Source organism: Enhydra lutris, unplaced genomic scaffold, assembly GCF_002288905.1.
Source record: "Enhydra lutris kenyoni isolate GAN:26980312 unplaced genomic scaffold, ASM228890v2 scaffoldscaffold85, whole genome shotgun sequence".
In the NCBI taxonomy this organism is placed as follows: Eukaryota; Metazoa; Chordata; class Mammalia; order Carnivora; family Mustelidae; genus Enhydra; species Enhydra lutris.
The window spans coordinates 6,799,917-6,817,953 of record NW_019154169.1 but is presented as its reverse complement, the minus strand read 5'-3'; the positions used below and the strand labels follow the sequence as shown (position 1 = coordinate 6,817,953).

Genomic DNA, 18,037 nt, shown 5'->3' with positions numbered 1-18,037 from the left:
AGTTCTATGAAGGGGCACCTGCATGGCTCAGTGGGTTAAGCCTCTGCCTTCAGCTCGGGTCCTGATCCCAGAGTCCTGGAATCGAGCCCGGCATCAGGCTCTCAGCTCAGCAGGGAATCTGCCTCCTCCTCCTCTCTCTCTCTCTCTCTCTCTGCCTGCCTCTGCCTACTTGTAAAATCTTGTCTGTCAAATAAATAAATAAAATCTTAAAAAAAAAAAGTACTATGAAGTACTAATGGTGTGCCTAGTGGCATAATTTTCAAAATGTTGGGTACGGGCGCCTGGGTGCCTCAGTGGGTTAAGCCTCTGCCTTCAGCTCAGGTCATGATCTCAGGGTCCTGGGATCAAGCCCCGCATCAGGCTCACTGCTCAGCGGGGAGCCTGCTTCTCCCTCCCTCTCTGCCTGCCTCTCTGCCTACTTGTGATCTCTGTAAAATAAATGAATAAAATCTTTAAAAAAAATATTGGGTTAAGGTATGTCTCTATATTCAACATGCATATATAGTAATCTGGAGAAGTACCATGCTGCCCTATTGCAATGACATATTTTACTATAGAACTCAAGTTATTGTCTTGTGTTATATTTAATTCTCAAACCTAAACTTGTGTGGGACAATGGTATTACCTGTCAGATGATGAATGACTGAATATTGGATTCCCCATCTGCAATAAATGGACATAGATGTATTTGTTAGAAGGAAAAATCACAGTGACATCATAGATGGTTAACTGACACTGGGTGTGATTTTCTGTAATCACTATTTGAAAGGTACTGATTCTTTTACAGGATTGAAAACTAATTGTGGAAGAACACGGTATTTCACCAAAACTAGTATGACTTGATGCTGGCACTTTCTTGACAGTGCCAGAAAATACAGAGTAAGTTATTTTAAATGACTGACTAAAGACGTTTATCTGGCTGGAAGGACTGAAAGTAGTTATCAATTGAAAATAGCATCCTGATGTAGAAAATGGTAAAATGTGGCAGTGGGGGGTGAGATTCCATTTAGCATTGAAGAAATCAGTTATCTACAATTCAAGTCATTCTTTTTTTTTTAATATATATATATTTTTTAATTTCTTTTCAGCGTAACAGTATTCATTGTTTTTTGCACCACACCCAGTGCTCCATGCAATACGTGCCCTCCCTAATACCCACCACCTTGTTCCCCCAACCTCCCCCCCCCCCCCCGCCCCTTCAAGACCCTCAGGTTGTTTTTCAGAGTCCATAGTCTCTCATTGTTCACCTCCCCTTCCAGTTTCCCTCAACTCCCTTCTCCTCTCCATCTCCCCATGTCCTCCATGCTATTTGTTATGCTCCACAAATAAGTGAAACCATATGATAATTGACTCTCTCTGCTTGACTTATTTCACTCAGCATAATCTCTTCCAGGCCCATCCATGTTGCTACAAAAGTTGGGTATTCATCCTTTCTGATGGAGGCATAATACTCCACAGTGTATATGGACCACATCTTCCTTATCCATTCGTCCGTTGAAGGGCATCTTGGTTTTTTCCACAGTTTGGCGACCGTGGCCATTGCTGCTATAAACATTGGGTTCAGATGGGTACAGATGGCCCTTCTTTTCACTACCTCTGTATCTTTGGGGTAAATACCCAGTGGTGCAGTTGCAGGGTCATAGGGAAGCTCTATTTTTAATTTCTTGAGGAATCTCCACACTGTTCTCCAAAGTGGCTGCACCAACTTGCATTCCCACCAACAGTGTAAGAGGGTTCCCCTTTCTCCACATCCCCTCCAACACATGTTGTTTCCTGTCTTGGTAATTTTGGCCATTCTAAGTGGTGTAAGGTGGTATCTCAATGTGGTTTTAATTTGAATCTCCCTGATGGCTAGTGATGATGAACATTTTTTCAGGTGTCTGATAGCCATTTGTATGTCTTCATTGGAGAAGTGTCTGTTCATATCTTCTGCCCATTTTTAAGTTAAATAAAAACTAGCAAAACTAATGAACCTGGATCATAGGCTGGCCAACTGTTTCTTAAAAGGCCAGTAGTTAACAGTAAATAGTATTTTCAGCTTATGGGGCATACAGTCTATGTTACAACTAGTCAATTCTGGTGTTGAAATGAGAAAGCACCTTTAGATAATATGTAAATGATCAGGTATAGCTGTTTGAATAAAACTTTATTTAGAAAAACAGGTGGTTGGCACACAACCTTTCATTTGTTGCTTTCTAATTTTGAAAGTACCAGATCAACTGTTTTGTCATTCATCAATATTTATAATTAATTAATGCTTTTTAGATATTCTAAATTAATATTCTAAATTAATGCTTTTGAGTTTCCGATTTCTTTTAGTAGATCCTTAGTTTTAGTTGGTATGTAATGTATTCAGATTTTCTGTGCTTAATTTCACAGGGAAAACTCATTTTGTTTTCAATTTTTAGGACCTATTCTATTAGAGATCTGGCATAATTACGTAATCCATGTAGCAATGAGCTAGAAAGACTCTGTTAGAAATAATTCCTCAATTCTTACCTGAATATGTGCCATAGTGCTGCTTTTAAAAGAAAAAGGTTGTTTTCATTTTTAAAAATTCAAATTAAAAAATGTCTGATTCATCTTAGGTTGATTTTGATACATCACATTTTTCCTATGAACATAATACATTCTCTCTAGATTTCTAAATATGCTGGAATAAACTCAAGTACTTTCTTATAATTTAAAAATTTTCTTCCATGTTTATGATTATATCCCCTTATTAATACTATAATCATTCCTATTTTTTTTTTAAGATTTTACTTATTTATTTGACACAGAGAGATCACAGGTTGGCAGAAAGGCAGGCAGAGAGATAGAGAGAGGGAAGCAGGCTCCCCGCTGAGCAGAGAGCCTGATGCGGGGCTCGATCCCAGGACTATGGGATCATGACCCGAGCGGAAGGCAGCGGCTTAACCCACTGAGCCACCCAGGCGCCCCAATCATTCCTATTTTTATCTTGACTAGATTTACCAAAGCCTATCTGATGTTAATATACTTCTAACAGAAAAAAATTTAAAGTGAAAAAACATTGTTTTAAGACTTCCATTTCATTTCTAAATCACTAACCTTTACTTCTAGATGTATCATTGCTTTTCCCAGGAAAAAACCCAAAGCTGTTAGAATACTATTCAGATTAATAATCAATACTAATAATTTTAGTTTTATTAGTTGTTTTCTTATATTGGCTTAGAATTTATGTCATTTTATTTCTAGCTTTGTAGAATTCTTATTCATTATTTTATCAATTTTATCAATGCCTACTAAGTGGCAGACAAAGGATACGATCTGGAGATAAAGCTGATAACAGGAAGTTCTGGTTTTCATTTTTAGTTTTCTGCACGTATTGAAGAGTATTAAATTTCCAATGAGTATAACACTGATAACATCACAAAGTTCTGGTGTATAAGCATTTCATTATCATTCCTTTCTGAATAGGACCTAATTCAATTTTCCATTTAATTCAGAACTTGTAATGAAATGATCAATTTACAAAAGGAGCTGATAAAAATATTACTATACAAATCAATAACTACAAAATGGATCTCTACAATGGAGAGATCTAGCAGTCACCACTATAACCAGTGTTAACATCCAGCATCATTAATAGTGGGAAAACTCAACATTATATGCTTTTTAATGTTCACATTGACTCAATGAAACCTCTTCATTTAACTTTGAATTTACTAAAACTATCAGAGATAGAAGAACAGGACAAATGACCCACAAGGAAATAACTTTAAAAACCCAGAAGGTAGGGCCATTCAGTAAGACAACTTTCCTGCACTCTTCAAAAATCCAAAGTAATGAAAAAATGGTGGTGATATTAGTCTAAAACAGGAACTGGCAAATTTTTTGTAAAGAACCAGACAGCAAATACTTCAGGCTTTGCGGGGCATACAGCGTCTGTTTTAACTATTCAGTTCTGCCAGAGAAATATGAAATCATCCACTTTCTTATGTATATAAACGAATGTGTCAGTCCTCCAATAAAACTATATTTTAAATCCTCTTGACTTTCATATTCTATTAGATTTTGCCCAGAAAAAAAATCTTTAAAATTCAAAAAGGCATAAGTAATTACATAAGTAACAAAGCTTTTCTAAGTTCATTACAACCATATTAACTTGATCTCTTAATAGTTCACTAATAATAATACAAATAATAATATTAAAAATAGTATCTAAAAATAGATCTAGTACTTATTAAACAGAGACTATGTTTAAGGAGGCTTTCCAAGTTTTCTACATTCCAAAAACAGCACTATAATCCAAGTACTATTATGACCATTTAAAAATGACTCCCACAGGGATAAATATCTTGCCCAATGTCATACAGGCTGTGAAGAATCAAATGGAAATCACTATGGTTCTTGCATATTTGTTAGGTCAAAGGGGTTTTTTGTGGTATAATTTCCCCAATTATAAGAATAATTGAACAGGGCTGGAAAGCTTTTATAAACAAAGCATAAAAAACAAGGGCATTTCCACATTCTCCGAATTTTTCTCCATTATGAATATTCTGACAATCCATAAATAGAGAAATGCTAATAAAGGCTTCTCTATGTCATATAAAAATACATTATAAATTTCTTAATATGAGCAGTATTTGAATCATAATGAAATTCCAGTCTTTACATTTTGAGGAGTTCTCACCAGTGTAATTTTTTTTAATGCCTTATAAGAACTGAACCATATCTAAAAGCATTCCCACATTTTTTTCATTCACTGTTTCTCAGTGTTATAAAACTGATGCATTATACATTCTCTACTGCACATATACACCTTTCCACAGTCCTCATATTCATCAGGCTTCTCTCTAGTATGAATTCTCTCATGTACTTTAAGACCTGAACTAAGCCTAAAAGACTTCCCACATGTGTTACATTCAAAAGGTTTCTCACCACTGTGAATACTCTGGTGTCAAGTAAGTCATCCATACACACTAAAACCCTTACCACATTCCTTACACTCCTAGGGTTTCTCACCAGTATGAAATCTATGATGTAAAATTAGTTGATGGCCACTACTAAGTCTTCCCACACTCTTTACCTGCATGGGGTTTCTCACCAGTATGAATTCTATGATGCATTCTAAGGCTTTCAATACGACTAAAGGCCTTTCAACATTCCTTACATTCATATGGTTTCTCACCTGTATGAATTTTCTCATGCCTAACAGGGTTGAGGTGTGACTAAAGGCCTTCCCACATTCTTTACATTCATAGGGTTTCTCACCAGTATGAATTCTGTGATGCATTTTTAGGCTTCCACCATGGATAAAGGCCCTCCCACATTTTTTATATTTGTAGGGTTTCTCACCAGTATGAATTCTCTCATTTGAATAAGTGCTGAAAGATGACTGAAGGCGGGGCACCTGGGTGGCTCAGTGGGTTAAAGCCTCTGCCTTCAGCTCAGGTCATGATCTCAGCATCCTGGGATCGAGCCCACATCAGGCTCTCGGCTCAGCAGGGAGCCTGCTTCCTCCTCTCTCTGCCTGCCTCTCTGCATACTTGTGATCTCTGTCTGTCAAATAAATAAATAAAATCTTTTAAAAAAAAAAAGATGACTGAAGGCCTTCCCACATTCATTACATTTGTAGGCTTTTATGCCAATACGCAATCTCTGATGTGGAATGAGTTGGTAACCATGACTAGATGTCATCCCACATTCCTCACATTCATAGGGCTTCTCCCCAGTATGAATTCTCTCATGTTGTATAAAATTTGAGGCACGACTAAAGGCCTTCCCACATTCCTTACATTTGTAGGGTTTCTCCCCAGTATGAATTCTGTGATGTACTCTAATACCTATACCACGGCTAAAGGTCATCCCACATTCATGGCATTCATAGGGTTTTTCACCAGTATGAATTCTGTCATGTTGCACAAGATGAGAGGCTTAACTAAAAGCCTTCCCACATTCCTCACATTCATGGGGTTTCTCATCAGTATGTGTTCTCTGATGAACTCTAAGGTCTATCCTATGACTAAATGTCGTTCCACATTCCTCACATTTATAAGGCTTTTAACCAGTATGAATTCTCTGATGTTGCAGAAGGTTGGATGCACGATTAGACTTTCCACATTGCTCACATTCATAGGGTTTTCTCACCAGTATGAAATCTCTGATGTACTGTAAGGTCTGTATGTCGACTAAAAGCCTTCCCACATTTGTCACATTCATAGGGTTTCTCTCCAGTATGAACTTTCTGATGTACAGTAAAAGATGAATGTTTTTTAAAAATGTGTACTTTGTCATAGCTGATTATTTCATATCTTGATTCCAAATCTAAGAGAAAGGAGAAAAACATTTTGTTTTCCTGGACAAAATAAGTGAACGTTTTATAGTAAATTTCTTTAAAAATTAAAAACATTTAAAAAATTAAAAATATGACCCATCAGAGATGAATATTTTAGAGAACTCTAAAATCAACTATACAGTTTGCAATAGTTAGTGTCTCCATAACTCATTACCTGTTACTATAATAATTTAATGTACTCTCCCCAGTATCAGTTTCCATATAAAATATAAATATATTAAAAACAGCTTTTCATACTGGATCTTTTAATCTGCAATTAGAATTTCTCCCTAATGGGGTGCCTGGGTGGCTCAATCATTAAGTGGCTGCCTTCGGCTCAGGTCATGATCCTGGAGTCCTGGGATGGAGCCCCACATCAGGTTCTCTGCTCAGTGGGACGTGGCTTCTTCCTCTCCCACTCCCGCTGCTTGTGTTCCCTCTCTTGCTGTCTCTCTCTCTCTCTCTCTCTGTCAAATAAAGAAAATCTTTAAAAAAAATTTTTAAAAATAAAATTTCTCCCTAAAATATAACTATTGTAGTAATTCCCTCTAGTGCATAGCTATATGTGCATTTCTTTGTTCTCATTTTAAGTAAAATAATGAGAGCTCTTGTTTGCTTATCCTCACTGAGTTTTTTCTTATTAAGTACACATTCTACGAATGTTCCATCTGTTTTATTCCTTCGTATCTTTTCTCAGGTCCTCTCCACCTTCAGTAATGGATAGAAAAACCAGACAGAAGATCATAAGGAAACAGAGGACTTGAACAACAGTCTAAAAAAACTGGACCCAAGAGACACACATGTTGTGTATGCTACACACAACAGCAAAATACATGTTCTTCACACGTACCCTGGAACATTCCCCAAGATAGACCACATTAGACTCAAATCAACTTTATCAATAAAATTTAAAATAATTAAAATGAGAGCGTCTTTTCCAATCACGAACAAAATTAGGAATCAGAAGCAGAAGGAAAACTAAAGAGTACACAAACATGGGAACTAAACAACACACACTTAAATAACCAATGGGACAACAAAGAAATTACAAGGGAATCTGGAAAATATCTTAATAAATAAAAATGAAGACAGGACATGCCAAACTCATGGATGCAGCAAAACCAGTGCTCTCCGTCTTTCACCACTGAGTATGTTAGCTGTGGACTAACAGATGGCCTTATTATGTTGAGGCGCAGTTTCCTTCTATTCCTGGTTTCTTGAGTGTTTTGTCATGAGTAGTATTATGTTTTATTAAATGCTTTTCCTACATTGAGATAATCATGTGGTTCCCCCCCTTCATTCTGTTAATGTATATTTACATTGCTTGATTTTTATATATTGCATCATCCCTGGATCCCAGAAATAAATCCCACTTTGTCATGGTGTATAATCCTTTTCATGTGCTGTTGAATTCAGTTTGCTAGTATTTTTGTTGAGAACTTTTGCTTTAGTAAGCATCAGGAACATAATAATTTCATAATAATGAAAACCTGAGTTTTTCTCTTCTTGCACCGGATTTGTCTGGCTGTGGTATCAGGGTAATGCTGGCCTCAGAGTAAATTTGGGAGTGTTCCTTCCTCTTCAATTGTTTGGAAAAGCTTGAGGGGAATTGTGTTAATTCTTTGTTTAAGAATGGTAGGTTTTTTTTTTTTTTTCCTTCCCGAGTTTTTATTTAAATTCCACTTATTTAGGGATGCCTGAGTGGCTCAGGCAGTTAAGCGACTGCCTTGGGCTCAGGTCATGATCCCAGATTGGGATCATGTCCCACATCGAGCTCCTTGCTCAGCAGGGTGCCTGCTTCTTCCTCTACCTCTGCCTGCCGTTCCCTTGCTTGTGCTCTCTCTCTGACAAATAAATAAAATCTTTAAAAATTCCACTTATTTAATGTACAGTGTAATAGTTTCAAGTGCATATTTTAGTGATTCAACACTTATATACAATACCCAGTGTTCAGCACAAGTGCCCTTGATACCCATTTGCCTATTTAACCCAATCACCAACCACCTCCCCTCCAGTAACCAAGTTTGTTCTCCATAGTTGAGTCTGTTTTTTGGTTTTCCTTTCTTTTTTGCCTCTGTTTGTTTTGTTTCTTAAATGCCACATATGAGTGAAATCATATGGTATGTCTTTCTCCGACATTTTTCACTTAACATAATAGTCTCCAGCTCCATCCATATCATTGCAAATGGCAAGGTTTCATTCTTTTTGATGGCTAAGTAATATTCCATTGTCTATATATACACATCTTCTTTATTCATTCATCAGTCAATGGACATTTGAGCTCTTTCCATAATTTGGCATCATTGATAACACTGTTATAAAAATCGGGTTGCATATATACATTTGAATTAGTTTGTTTGTATCCTTTGGGTAAATACCTAGTAGTGCAATTTCTAGATTGTAGGGTAGTGCTATTTTTAACTTTTTGAGGAACCGCCATACTGTTTTCCATAGTGGCTGCACCAGTCTGCATTCCTACCAATAAATTTAAGAGGGTTCTCCTTTCTGCACATTCTTGCTAACACCTGCTGTTTCCTGGGTTAATTTTAGCAAACTGACAGATACCCCAAATGCCCACTCATTGCAGTTTTGTATTTCCCTGATGATGAGTGATGTTGAGCATTTCTGCATGTGTCTGTTCATTTTTTTTTTGTAAGATTTTATTTATTTATTTGACAGACTGAGATCACAAGTCGGCAGAAAGGCAGGCAGAGAGAGAGAGAGGAGGAAGCAGGCTCTCTGCTGAGCAGAGAACCCGATGTGGGGCTTGATCCCAGGACCCTGAGATGATGACCTGAGTCAAAGGCAGAGGCTTTAACCCACTGAGCCACCCAGGTGCCCAATGTCTGTTCATTTTTTTTCCTCCCCTGTTGACAAACTTATTCAACATAAAACAATTTCCAACCTTAATGAGTGGCTGACCATGTCCACAACCAAATCCACCTCTAAACTGGAACTCAGTTGCTGACCCAACCTCGGCTTCAGCTTTCTTGTCGGCACCGGGGTGCACAGCACTGTATCTGTAGGTGTCTCTGTCAGCTTCCCCTCATGTGAGTCTTGCAAGTCACTCTCCCTCCAGACCTTTGGGCTGTGGTCTGCCAGTCTCAGGGTGGCTGTGGCAGAGAGTGGCAGGCACAATCTCGGGGGGCAGGTGGAGGTAATCTCAGAGATACTGGATACCCTCCTTGGTAAGATAATAGAAATGTGTCCAGGCAAACTGTCCCTTTATATAGTCTCACGATTTGAGAGACTGCATGGCCTTCATGATGGGAAGGTTGCGCACATTTCTGTCTGCCAACTCAGGGTGTTTGGGCATGTGGACATCCTTCTTGGCCACCATCACTCCCTCCTGGAAAAGGAGTTCATAAATTGCAATTTGGTTCTTCCTGGGCATCAACATCTCAACAGCTGCTACGTCCAGGGCAGGTGCTGGAAAGTGTCTGTTTGTTTTTGATTAGTGATTCAATCTCTGTACTAGTTTAAGTCTGTTTAGATTTTCTATTAGGTCAGGACCCCATTGGGTTTCCCAGTTTGTTGGCGTACAATTGTTTACAGTCCCTTCTTTAGTTTCTGATTTTAGCTGACTCTTTTCTCCTTTTTTGGTCAATCTAGCTGAAAAGTTTTCTCACTTTGGTTAATTTTTTTGAAGAACCAACTCTTGGTTTAACTGATTTTTTCCTATTGTTTTTCATTTGCTACTATGATATCTCCACTCTATTCCCATTTTCTTCCTTCTACTATCTCTGAGGTTAGTTCTGTGAGGTATGAAGTTGGGATGTTGATTTGAGAATTTTCTTTCTAATATAAGCATTTAGAGCTATAAACCTCCTTCTTACCTCTGCTTTTAATGCATCCCCTACATTTTGGTATGTAGTAAGTTTTGAAATTGGAAAATACAAATCCCACCTTTTTCTTTTTCAAGATTTTTTTGACTATCCTGAAGCCCTTGCCATACCCACATGAGTTTTATGATCAGGATGTCAATTTCTACAAATAAGCTGATGGGATTTGGGGTAGTATTGCCATCTTAACAGCATTAAATGTTCTGATTCTTAGAAAATGAAATGAAAAAACATAAACAGAGTTAGAAAAACTCAAGTGTGTGTGTCACCTCCTTGACCACTTAGCTTTTACCTATAGAGCTATGCCCTCATAGTTTGACTTGCTCATCCTTACCTGTACACCATCTTCTTGTGTCTTCCCTCACAACCATCCAGGGATCTTTTCCTTGTTCCAATAACATAATCACATCTGGCTTAGAAGTGGAATGTCCTGCTTACAAAGAAAAAAAATGTTCTATATCATATAGAACAAAACGTTGCTTGGTTAAAGTTACAATAATAAACTAAAGGTCAAAATGATATTGAAAAAGATTTTTGAGAAGAGCAGTGCCTGGGTGGCTCAGTCATTAAGCGTCTGCCTTCAGCTCAGGTCATGATCCCAGGGTCCTGGGATCGAGTCCTGCATCCAGCTCCCTGTCCCTCTCCCACTTCCCCTGCTTGTGTTCCTTCTCTTGCTGTCTCTCTCTGTCAAATAAATAAATAAAATCTTTTTTTTAAAGATTTTATTATTTACTTAAGGAGAGAGTGAGCAAGAGAGAGAGAGAGAGAAAGCACACGAGTCAGGAGAGGGGAAGAGAAGCAGACTCCCCGCTGAGTAGGGAGCCCGATTCGGAACTCGATTCCAGGACTCTGGGATCATGACCCAAGCCAAAGGCAGACGCTTAACTACCTGAGCCACCCAGGCGCCCAAATAAATAAAATCTTAAAAAAAGAGCCAAAAAGATTTTTCGAGAAGAGAGGGTAAAGGAACTAAAGAACAAGAAATCAGGGGCACCTGGCAAAGTGGGTTAAAGGCTCTGCCTTCGGCTGAGGTCATGATCCCAGGGACCTGGGATCGAGCCCCACATTGGGCTCTCTGTTCGACAGGGCGCCTGCTTCCCTTCCTCTCTCTCTGCCTGACTCTGCCTGCTTGTGATCTCTGTCAAATAAATAAATAAAATCTTAATAAAACAAAGAAACAAATAAGAAATCAGGTATAATAAGAAATCAGGTATAATAAGGGTTTTTTTAAAATTTTTATTTATTTATTTGACAGACAGAGATCACAAGTAGACAGAGAGGTGGGCAGAGAGAGAGGAAGGGAAGCAGGCTCCCCGCTGAGCACAGAGCCCAACACTGGGCTCGATCCCAGGACCCTGGGATCATGACCTGAGCCAAAGGCAGAGGCCTAAACCCACTGAGCCACCCAGGCGCCACTTGGGTTTTGTTTTTAAAAATACCCTCATAAATCCTCTTTTTTCTTGAGAGTATGCATAATACCATAGTTTTTTTTTTTTAAGATTTTATTTATTTATTTGATAGAAAGAGATCACAAGTAGGCAGAGAGGCAGGCAGAGAGAGAAGGGGAAGCAGGCTCCCCACTGAGCAGAGAGCCTGATGAGGGGCTCGATCCAAGGACCCTGAGATCATGACCTGAGTGGAAGGCAGAGGCTTAACCCACTGAGCTACCCAGGTGCCCCAATACCATAGTTTAAAATACAGAATCTGGAGCCTTGGTTCAATTCTTGTGTTTGGCTTTCCAGCTATGTCTGACTTTGGGAAAGCCACTTAAACCAAGTGCTTCAGTATTCTCACTTGTAAAATGTGAACAGGGCTGTTAGGAGGATCAAACAAGTTGATATATATATGTAAAGTGCTCAGAGCATTGCCTATTATATACATAAGAACAAAGCTAGCTATTAACATTATTACTGATACTGCTGTTTTACGAAGAGTACACAAGAAAAGCTATCTATAAGATATTCATTCCATTTTAATGTAATGTTCATAGATTACAATTTCTAATCACAAAACAGGATTTTGTATGAAATAAAATGTGTATGCCTCAGTTTTCAATGAATTCCATTTAACTAATCCACCTCTATTTAAACTACACAGGCTCTTTTAGGGCAATAAGAGCAATTCAGGACCCTGTGTCAAGCTGATTAACCTGCAAGTAGATAATAAAATGGAGTATCTGTAGATGTTCTGAGCATAAATAAATAGGAAACATGTGTCCTTTAACAATGGTTGTATAGGGGTTCCTGGGTGGCTCAGTTGGTTGAGCGACTGCCTTCAGCTCAGGTCATGATCCCAGAGTCCCGGGATCGAGTCCCGCATTGGGCTCCCAGCTCCATGGGGAGTCTGCTTCTCCCTCTGACCTTCTCCCCTCTCATGCTCTCTCTCACTCTCAAATAAATAAATAAAATCTTAAAAAAAAAAAAGCAATGATTATATAATAAACACCAGAGAATTCTGAACAAGACCCTATTCATGAAGAAAGGGAGGCAACCATAAGACCAGAGGGGGTATGAATATCACTGAAGGACAGGGAAGATAAAGATGTAGGGGTCAAGGGCAGACCATTCCAAAATAAGCTATTTTGGCATATTGTTTTAGAGAGGGAGACAGAGTGAGCATGTGTGAGTGAGGGAGGAGCAGAAGGAGAGGGTAAGAAACTCAAGCAGACTCCCTAGTGAGCACAGAACCTGACATGGGGCTTGATCTCATGACACTGAGATCATAAACCTAGCCAAATCCAAGAGTTGAGTGCTCAACTAACCGAGTTACCCCAGCACTGCTGCATATTGATTGTTTTATTATTATTTTTAAAAGACTTATTTGTTTATTTATTTTAAAGATTTTATTTATTTATTTGACAGAGAGAAATCACAAGCAGGCAGAGAGGCAGGCAGAGAGAGAGAGGAGGAAGCAGGCTCCCTGCCGAGCAGAAAGCCCGATGCGGGGCTTGAACCCAGGACCTGGGATCATGACCTGAGCTGAAGGCAGCGGCTTAACCCACTGAGCCACCCAGGCGCCCCAAGACTTATTTGTTTATTTATTTGACAGACAGACAGCACACAAGCAGGGGGAGTGGGAGAGGGAGAAGCAGGTTCTCTGCCAAGGAGGGAGCCCAACGTAGGGTTCGATCCCAGGACCCTGAGATCATAACCTGAGCTGAAGGCAGATTCTTAATTGACTAAGCCACCCAGGTGCCCTTAATTGATTATTTTAAATTAAAAGTTCAGTGCAGGGGTGATGAGCTAGCTCAGCTGGTAAAGCATTAGATTCTCAACCTCGGGGCCATGAGTTCAAGTCCAACACTGGGCATGTAATCTACTTAAAACAATGAAAAGTTAAATGCAAGAAGAACACTACAATCCCTGATTTGTCTTCAGAAAGCAGGAAATAAATATCCTAATGGAAGGTATCCTCCCTGTATCAGTAGATAAAGAGACATCCTTACAACAAATATACGGAATTTAAAGCTGAGAAGGCTGTGTTAACAACCCTTGTTACTTTTTACTAATTTACTACCCCAGCCCAAATTCTATTTAAGATTACTTACTAATTGGGTGCCTGGGTGGCCCAGTGGGTTAAGCCCCTGGCTCGGCTCAGGTGAAGATCTCAGGGGTCCTGGGATCGAGTCCCACATTGGGCTCTCTGCTTGGCAGGGAGCCTGCTTCCCTCTCTCTCGCTTGTTCTGCCTGCCTCTCTGCCTACTTGTGATCTCTCTCTGTCAAATAAATAAAATCTTTAAAAAAAATTACTTACTAATTGAAATTCTGAATATAAGTTTTCTTTGCTCTGTCAATTCTTCACAGATTTGTTGTCTCCTTGTCTAAAAAGTATAAAAATTCCCTAATTTCACAATTTTGGGGGGCATCAGTTTCATTTGGAGAACTCTGTGTACACATAAACTTTGTTTTTTTTTTTTCTTCTGTTAATCTGTCTCATGTCAATTTAATTCTTAGACAGCTAGAAGAATTCTGAATGGTAAAGTGAAATCTTTCCTCCCAAACAATATTTAATGGAGGAGCAATTTCCAAACTGACAAAGCTCAAACCATTTCTTTGGGACAAAATTAACAAAGAAATGTAACCAGTTTCCTAAAAGCAGCCCGGAAAGTCACAGTGGAAAAAAATGCATATCTTGAAGAACAGATTCTAAATTATCCTAAATCATTAGAGGCTGATAAACATACCCAATGAGACCAAGTTATTATAGTTCTCCATCATCACATCCCGGTTACAAGTTCTTCTGAACAGAGTCAAAATATTCCCACTCCTACTGAGAGAAGTCTATGGCCACATCCCTGAATGTCACAGATCTCTGAAATGGCAAACCCATGCATTACTAGAGAAATTAGAGAAATATTTTGTTGAAGATGGACGGAGAGGAGATAAAGACTGCACTGCAGAAAGCAAGCAATATAGCAAGTATGTAGGCTAAAAATCTCTAACACAGGAGGGGACTGAAATAGAATATATACATATTTTCGAAGAAGCCTGCTGGAACAGACAAAATATTCCTTAAATATCTGAACCACGTGAGACTTGATAAAATAATAACTACTGACTATTAAACAGTGAATTCAAGTGTAATATTTGTTATCTGTCACATAAATTCTCAGTAAACGTGGGTTGCTGAAGAAAATTTTTGCATTTTAGAAGAGAAAATTTAAGGGGCGCTTGGGTGGCTCAGCGGGTTAAAGCCTCGGCCTTCGGCTTGGGTCATGATCTCGGGGTCCTGGGATCGAGCCCCGCATCGGGCTCTCTGCTAAGCGGGGAACCTGCTTCCCCCTCTCTCTCTCTCTGCCTGCCTCTCTGCCTATTGTGATCTCTGTCTGTCAAATAAATAAATAAATCTTTAAAAAGAAAGAAAGAAAGAAAGAAAACAATATTAACTCAGTGAGGCAGTTTTTAAAAGGTATGCATAATGTAGGAAGGTGATATTCTTTTGAAATTAAGAATACAGGCTCTATTGTCTGACTTCTAGGAACTGAAAATGAGCTTTAAGCTGTGAGGGTTAATAATACCTCAGTGCCTCTGTTTATTACAAAATTAGCAAAGAAAGTTTAAGAATATCACCTACTACATATGACCGTTTTGAAGAATAAACAAGACAATCTAGGGGTGCCCGGGTGGCTCAGTTGGTTAAGTGTCTGCCTTTGCCTCAGGTCATGATTCTGGGGTCCTGGGATTGAGTTCCGTGTCGGGCTCCCTGCACAGCAGAAAGCCTGATTCTCCCACTTCCTCTGCCTGCTGCTCAGCCTACTTGTGTTCTTTATCAAATAAATAAATAAAATCTTAAAAAAATAAACAAGACAATCCATATAAACACTAAAAAGTATAAGATGGCTGATATAAATTATTTATCACTACTGAAAACAAAAGATATTACATGACCCTTAATCCATTATTATACAAGGAAATTAATTCTGCTGCATTATGCTTTTCTCATAGAAAATTTGTGCTCCTTGAGCTTTCTCTTTACTTTTAAAAATTTCAGTTCCTATCTTTGAGAAAATAGTTTTTCTTAAAGAAGATTTCAAATGATCCTCCTGTCTCAGCCTCCCAAGTAGCTGTGACTATAGGCACATGCCACTGTCTAAATTATTAATTATGAAAGCTTGTATTGTTTAGTAATTTGGTGCCACAATAAGATTTTGAACGACATTCCTAATATCTAAGATGTGAAAATTAAGTGTTCTTCAAAAAAGGTCCCGGGCATTTCCTCCTCCCTAACAAACAGAGGTACAAGGAAACCCATGATTGGGCTAGATTTCTTTTTCAAACTAGGAGTAGAATTCTCTCTTATTTCACCAATTATGTTTTGCCAAAACAAAGCCACAAAGAAATGTTCACACATTAATTAGAAACACATACACCAAAATATTAAAAGTTATTATTTTAGACAGTGAGATTTTCTTTTTAAATTTCTTAGGACATTAGCGGTGCCTGGGTGGCTCAGTCATTAAGCATCTGCCTTTGGCTCAGTTCATGATCCCAGGGTTCTGGGATAGAGCCGGCTCCCTGCGAAGGAGGAATCCTGCTTTTCCCTCTCCTGCTCCCTCTGCTTATATTCCCTCTCTCGCTGTCTCTCTGTGTGTCCAAAAAAAAAAAAAAACAAAAACAAAAAAAACTTAAAAAACCCCCCAACTTCCTAGGACATTAATTTCTTTTGCAATAAGTCTGCATTATTTTTATTATAATAAACACAACATAAAGATATTCAAAAGTATTTAAGATATTTTAAGTCACTGTTACGGCAGAAGCTATATTTTCAACATTAAAAAAAATCTAGGGGCACCTGGGTGGTTCAGTGGGTTAAAGCCTCTGTCTTCGGCTTAGGTCATGATCTCAGGGTCCTGGGATTGAGAACCGCATTGGGCTCTCTGCTCAGCAGGGAGCCTGCTTCCTCCCTCTTTCTCTGCCTACCTCTCTGCCTACTTGTGATCTCTGTCTGTCAAATAAATAAATAAAATCTTCTAAAAAAATTAAATCTGTACTGGGATGCCTGGGTGGCTGGCTCAGTCAAGTGTCTGCCTTTGGCTCAGGTCATGATCCCAGGGTCCTGGGACTGAGTCATGCATGGGGCTCCTTGCTCAGCAGGTAGCCTGCTTCTCCCTCTCCCTGCCACGTACCCCCCACCCTGCCCCGCTTGTACTCTCTTTCTCTCTCTGACAAATAAATAAATAAAATTTAAAAAAAAATTAAAACATCTGTACATGGCCATTTCATGTACAGATTTCATGGCCTGCCATGCAAAATCAGTGATTGAAACAACTACTACTTACCTGTTCTTTAAAAGCCTTTAGTTGTACTACACGGATATAATCAGATACATTCACTATAAACATTTTTCCATTAACAGAAGGGAAATGGCCTTGGCAGATTAACAACAATATGTACGTAAAATAGGCAGAAAAGTTTTTTGAGTACACAGAAGCTGTCCAATAAGTATGACTACATACTTTCCATTCTTCTCTGAATAACCAATTAAAATATCATTTTGGATATAATCCTCCCAAAAGGGTTTTACAAAATTCTATTTTTAAATATGAACTTCATATATAATTTTAATTTTTCTCTTTTTCTAGATTTTGTTTATTTATTTGAGAGAAACAGCACACACGCACACCAGCAAGGGGTGGAGCAGAGGGAGAGGAAGAAGCAGAGACCCTCTGCTGAGCCGGAAGCCGGACATGGGGCTCAATCCCAGGACCTTGAGATCATGACCTGAGCTGAAGGCAGACACTTAACCAACTGAGCCACCCAGGCACCCCTAAAATTTTCTTGACTACTATATCCACAAATATAAAGATGGTTTCATTAGATAACAGTCTCTTTCCTTATAATAACTAATTTGTATAAACAGAAATTATATCACCTGCATAATATTCTCTCATTGATGTCATGGGCTTTCTCAACCATCCCCATCATCCTGATCACTAATTTTGCACAAAATCGTTTCAACGTATAGCAATTTTTGTTTCTAGATAAAACCAGGTGTAAATCTTTTGGATTATGTACACCCTTGGAAAATTAAAGTTTCCAAATATACGCAGCAATTATCTACACAATTTCAGGGAGCTGTGGTTCCCTCTACACCTATAAATACAAAGGACCCCTGTTAAGAAATCCTGGTCTTGGTCACTTGAATTCTGGCTCAGTCCCTTAACTTGTAAACACACGTCACAAACTCATTGTAAGGGCCTGCCCCTCCCAGAGGAACTAGCTTGTGGACCCCGGAAGTAGGGGCGGGGCAGGCCGGGTGGAGACGTCCAATCGGTGGGGCGTGGGTATATCCACCGGGTAAATTGGGATTCAATTGGCTACCTGTGTAGGGGCGGGGCTCAACCACCCCCCATAAAGGTTGGTCTGTGAGGCTCGCCAGAGGGGAGGAGGAGAGCTGT

The 18,037-nt window shown here is 39.0% G+C and overlaps 2 pseudogenes; both read right to left on the bottom strand.

Annotated features, from left to right (window-relative positions):
* Window positions 1-4,723: 4,723 nt before the first annotated feature.
* Window positions 4,724-16,981, bottom strand: LOC111161397 (annotated as a pseudogene).
* Window positions 6,992-9,698, bottom strand: LOC111161382 (annotated as a pseudogene).
* Window positions 16,982-18,037: the final 1,056 nt, after the last annotated feature.